The sequence below is a fragment of the Macrobrachium nipponense genome, chromosome 15, assembly GCF_015104395.2.
Source record: "Macrobrachium nipponense isolate FS-2020 chromosome 15, ASM1510439v2, whole genome shotgun sequence".
Lineage (NCBI taxonomy): Eukaryota > Metazoa > Arthropoda > Malacostraca > Decapoda > Palaemonidae > Macrobrachium > Macrobrachium nipponense.
In genome coordinates this window covers 22960190-22966263 of record NC_087208.1, presented here as the reverse complement: position 1 = coordinate 22966263, position 6074 = coordinate 22960190, and the positions used below count along the sequence as shown (strand labels likewise).

General features: G+C 41.1%; 1 protein-coding gene across 1 annotated transcript in view; it reads right to left on the bottom strand.

Annotated features, from left to right (window-relative positions):
* LOC135227030 (protein timeless-like) overlaps positions 1 to 6074 on the bottom strand; it is a 269166-nt gene that overhangs the window by 262406 nt on the left and 686 nt on the right.

Genomic DNA, 6074 nt, shown 5'->3' with positions numbered 1-6074 from the left:
GGTTGAGAGAGAGAGAGAGAGAGAGAGAGAGAGAGAGAGAGAGAGAGAGAGAGAGAGAGAGAGAGCAAAACTGGTAGAGGAATAAAAGGGAGTGGTTTGATGGCGGTCGTAAGTGTGTCTGATGTGGCGATCGCCATGAATGTCAGTGGCGAGCGTCGGTTACGAGCGTCGGGAGAAGTGGGAATTTCTGGGAAAGTCTTGGAGCATAGCCGGTGCTGGTCAGTCAGTTATTGGTAGCAGTATTATTGATGGTCAGTTATTTTGTGTTTTTTGAAGCTGTTGTTTGAATTATTTTTGGTATTGTGTGTTTGAAGGTTGTTGTCCCTGTGTTGTTGAGTCTGTTTTGCTTGTGAGTTCTGTTGGGTTGTAGATGAGTTGTTGTTGTGAATTGTTGAGTGTCGTTGTGGTTCCTTGATGTTGTAGGCGATGTCAGCGTGCTGACTAGTCGGGTTATTGTTTTTTGGTATGGATAGTGATGTTTTGTGCTGTGGTCTTTTGTTGTATAGTTATTGAATTGTTGTGTGGTTGTTGTCCTTGTTCAGTTGTTTGTGTGTTGTGTTACGAAAGCTAGCCTAGCCTAGCCTAGATATATCCAGCGGACAGCAGAGCAGCTCCTCACCCTGAGTGTGTGGGTAAGTACAAGTGTGGTTCAGTTTTTTTTTCTAGCTTGTAAACCCGCCACATTATTTATTGGCGCCCAACGTGGGGCTGCTGGTGTGGCAGCTGCAGGATGGTTGGTGTGGTGGGTTGTATGATTGGTGAAGAAAATTAGTATGGAAGGTTTGATTGAAGTGGAGATGCTGAAGGAGGAGTTGCGGTTGGCGAGGGAAGCTAAGGAAAAATTGGAAGTGGAGAATGAGAAGTTAAGGGTAGAGTGTGAGGAGCTGAAAAACTAGTTGGAGGAAATGAGAAGAATGGTAAGGTGTGTGAAAGTGGAAATGAAAGAAGAGGTAAAAGGAGTGGAGGAGAAAAAGGTTGAGAAATGGACAAAAAATTCGGAGAAATGATGAATGCAGTGCAAGAGATGATGACGGGATTCATGGGAGAGGGAGCAGTAGGGGGGATAAGCCTTCTGGGTCTTTTGATGGACCAGGAGTAATTAAGAAAGTGAAAGAACAAGTGGATGAGAGTACGAGTGACGAAGGTGATTTGGTTGTGATAAGCAAGGGAAAAAGGGGAAGACACAGGATAAGGATAAACCTGAGGACAAGAATAAGAAGGGGGCTGAGGAAAAGAAGGAAGGGAAAAAAGGCTAGTAAGGATGACGCACCTGATGAGACTAGGACTGAATACATTGGGGAAAGGGATGAGAGTGCTTTAGATAGCAGTGAGTGGAAACAGATAGGTAGGAAGAAGAAGGGTAAGAAGAGCATACTCAAGAGCATGGCTCTTTGTATGGAAGAAGATTCTTTGTATTCGGAATAGGGTAAGAAAGGACAGAAAAGAAGTAGCAAAAGTAAGAGTGAGAGTGGGCAGGAAGTACGAAAGGCTGTGTATATGAGAGACGTGCCACGATGTGCACAATACGAGGAATATGGTAGTAGGGATATGGGGGACTTTTAAGGAATATGAGAAGTATCGTGTGCCTAAGTATGGGGATAACAGAGTCTCGGCAAGAGAGTTGGGTAGCTTTTTGATGGGATTTTTGTTGAATATGTATGGGGTAGTGTTAAGTGTAGGGAATGTGCCTGATGAGAGTGTGAAAGCCAGGATTGTGTAACAGGTGAAGAAGATAAAGAGTAGCGTTAGATATAGGAGAAAACATGATTTTGAAGATGCAAGAATGAATGTTGGTGAGTCGTTGGGAATGTATGTGGGCAGGTAGGAAACAATAGCTAGGAAAAAGCTTGGGGACAAAGGGATAAATTGAGTGTAAAGAGTTAGTGAGGAAGCTGTTGGCGACTGTGCCTGAGAGTGAGTATGAGTTTATAAATCTGAAACTTAAGAAGAAAATGCGATGGACGAATGAAAGGTTAACATGGAATGACATTTTAGAAATAGTAGAGGATTACGAGCTAGATAGGTGTATAAAAGAGTAGAAGTGTTAGTGATAGGACTGAAGTAGCTGAGGGTGTACCAGAGTTTAAGAGCTAAAGGGAGGCAGTTTTAGAAGGACTGAGGTGAATGGCAGAGTGAGTGGTTGATAGGAGTGTGACAGCAAGTATTGTAAGTGTAGTAAACCCTAAGAGAAATCAAAGTCCAAACGTTAGAAGAGTAGGATCAGTTAGTCGTGAACGAGAGCAGCAGTGTTGCAGATGTGGAAAGCCCAGACACAGGAAGAATGAGTGTCTGTGGGCGTTAGGAGCGTGCTTTGGGTGCAGGCAGACAGGTCATATGGTGAGTGAATGTAAGAGATAAGGATATTAAGAGTTACAGGTGTGGGCAGGAAGGGATAAAGCAGGTGGATGTCAGGGTACCCGTGTGACCGAGGTTAGTGGTAAGTGTGAAAGGAATGGGCATTACCCTAGGATGTGTAAGGAACTGTGTGCAAAATGTGTTGAATGTGGAATGGAAGGTCGTGTGGCGAGTGTGTGTAGGCGAAAGAGGATGAGTCAGGCTGGGAATTCGGGAAACTAGGTACAAAGAGGATTGAGTTGGGTGGGTCCTCTGGTGTGTGGGCAGCAAGAGTGATGTGTGTGCGTGAAGGATTGTTGAATGAAAAAGGGTTTGGAGATAGAGCTCATGAGTGTATGAGTGTAAAGTGAGGTGCAAAGGGGTGTGTTTGGTTGCTTTGATTGATACCGGGTGCAGTGTCAATGTTCTTTTTGAGAATGGATGTGACAAGTTGCGGAGTGAGTGTGAAATTAGGAAATGGGAAGGGGAGAGATACAAGGAATAGGAAATTTCAGTAAGCCAACAGTCCTGTGTGTAAAAAGTAACGTGAAGGGGAAAGTGTGGCTGAGGGAAAATTTGTCAGCTGGTACGATTAATGTAACTGTGGGGAGTTTGCTTGCTCTCTTTGGCTGCTTGTGATTCTGCCATAATGTATCTCTTAGCATCTAGAACTCTAGCTTCATCACACACACACACACACACAAACAAGTCATAAAAGAAGTTGGAACCAAAGTACTTCAGTTCCAACTTCATTTATGACTTGTGCAGATGAATTGATAACGCCCTGGGTTCTAATTTGAAAGACCCGGGTTTGGTCATAAAGTGAATGAGAAATTGATTTCTGTGAAGCATGTTCCCACGTGTTCATTTCCATATAAATGGATATGTATGGAATCAAGTCGAGGTATGTTCCGTCATCTTCCGCCCATTTCTTGCATCACTCAATTCGTCTCCAAATTATTTTATGAAATTTTTATCATTGGATGAAAGTGTTTAAATACTTTTATATTAGAAAATGGAATAAATCGGTATGTGTTTGCTTATGGGTGTGTTCATGTGATATTATATACAATACCGTCCATAAACATACCTGCATTTATGCATGTTTGCATATACATGTGCATGTATGTAGTCTGTATTACTTATATATATTTCACGGAACATACTCTAAACCTGAAAATTCATTTCTAGAGTAATCTCAGAATTCCTGCCTTCGCTTTTCTAAATAGATAGAAAAAGTAACGTAACTTCTGTAAAGACCACAGACACGTCATACCATTCATAAAAACTGATCAATGACGCAAGCACACTCTTGACAAGTCATTCGAGATCGCCCTAAACACAGCCGACCCTTTTTTAGTGCCGAAAATTAATATATTCTGGCAAGATCACTTTCCCTTTAAGATAATTCTCCAAAATGGCAAATCCCGTCGTTTAGAGCAAAGCGTAGGCTTCATGATCCCTGACGTATGAAAACAGCTTTCCCAGGCCCCCTCCCCGCCCCCCTTTGCTGTAGCTCAGCTGTTCTTACATAGCAGACTGTGCTAAAGGTTGAATGTGAATTAGAAGTAGTGACTTGCATCTTGAATGGAAAATAATGCATTTATATAACTCAAACATCACACACAGAAAAGGCTATTTTCACACGAGTTTTGAGCAAGGAAACAAATCGCAGCAAACCATGACTGCCCTACTATACTAGGATGACACATTTCAACAGTGGACGTCACATCAACCAACTTATCAAAAGCACAAGAAGCTACCAAAAGTACATAAAACAACACACAGACATGTAATTATGCTATACAATTTGTAGATAAAATGACCAAACGAGGACTTTTTAAATTAGGTTGCTGTTCCACGAGAAATGTCTTATGAATGAAAACAAAATCAATATGACAAAAAAAATGCATACACAACATATCAAAATACTGACATTGACTTCAAACTCTGTCATCGAGTTTTAAACATATGAAAGGGTGGTCTCTTCGAAACACAAGAAAACAGTCGGTGCCACATTCATCCCGAAAATCCTGGATTAGGAATCAAAATCTTGTCATCAAATAGACAAACACAGCTGCACAATTATGTGGAAAAGTCTAATCAGTTTCCTGCTGGTGTAACCCTGTTACAACATATATTGCAACGCTGACTTCCAACTTGCTCAACAAAACACCCTACAGGCTTTGACCTGACCACAATCATTCTTGGTACTATATCTTTTCACTTGTGCTAACAGGTACCGCTACCACACCTTGTAGGCCATCTTTACTCGTTAAGGAATTCTGTACATATCACTCCACATCATTTCTCATAGGCCATCCAATATTACCTTTTCCTCATACGAACATTCGTCAAGCAGGAACCACTTACACAAGACCTTCTTGTTACACATCCCCATCAGACATGCGCGTTCTTGTCACTCAAAACACTTTCTCTGTTTCAAACCTCCTGCGCAGCTCCCACTGCCTTTCCTCAACTACGCCCTTCCCTTTCTCCATCATCCCCTTAAACAGTTATTCCAGAAATAAATAAAAAAATCTACTCCAGTGAATCTTAGAAAATGTTCCAATATTCTTTGCCATTTTCAGTCACAAACTCCCAATCGTAACTGCTTCTCCAGAAAACATCCCTTATTCAGCTTTTCATTCGCAACATTTCACACCCTCATAGAGTCTTCCACCTGCAACTGCCTCTTCTCTTCCCCCTCTCACAACCTTGCCCCAAGACGCTATTAGTACTCCCTATACATTTTGCACATTACCTAAAACTTACTGAAGTCGGGCAGAACAGCATCCCTGTATATTATAATTTCGCTTATTTTTCAGTTGAATAAAATGAAACTACCTGTTACCAATTGTTCTTTGACTGTTGCAACTTTAACCCATCTACAATAAGTCCTAACGAAACTTGCGGCTGCTTCACCTTTGTCCAATAAAAAGGCGATTGACAAGTTACAAGCATGTAACACAGGGAGACTCTTACCGTACAACAAATAAGGTTTAAAAGACATCACCGATAGTGACACAGATAAGGTCATCAGATGAACAGTTAAACACTTAAGATACCAACCTACCTGACACAGTACTACTTACTGCAGATGGGCGAACAGTGAATACTTACTATGATCAAAATGGAATAAAATAAGCTCAGAAGAGACTGTTAGCATAAAGCTGGAACCTTTTAACATGAAAAGTTTCAGTATCATCAGGTGAAAACTGCAAATGTCAGCATTACTTTTGTTATTAGTTTCTCATCTCACATCCACAAAACTATGTAGGTATGTTCGCTATCTAAGGCATCTCCGAAAACTAACAGGTGAGAAAAAGTGCGTTCACTTTCCTGCTTCGGCTATCGCCACTTTTGGATTTCTGGCAATTGCAATTCTGAACGGAATGGGTTGCATTTGTGAGTGATCATAACAATGTATTACCCGTCAAATGTCTAGTCAACATGACCGCACTCAAGCGAAGAAAAAGTGAATCTTTGTTGCTGGCGCATACGTTATTCTACATTGGTGTACCTAAAGGCAACAACACGTGACGTCCTTAGTTATCATTACCTACAACTGACTGGTTATCATCTGAGAGCTTTCCGATACTCATGTTATTAAGAGACATAACAATGTGATAACTAAATATAAGAGGCCCATCTATAGAAATACAGTGTCAAGCAAAATAAAACAATGATTTTATGTAACAAACTTATAACAGCTTATGGACATAACATACATATTTAGC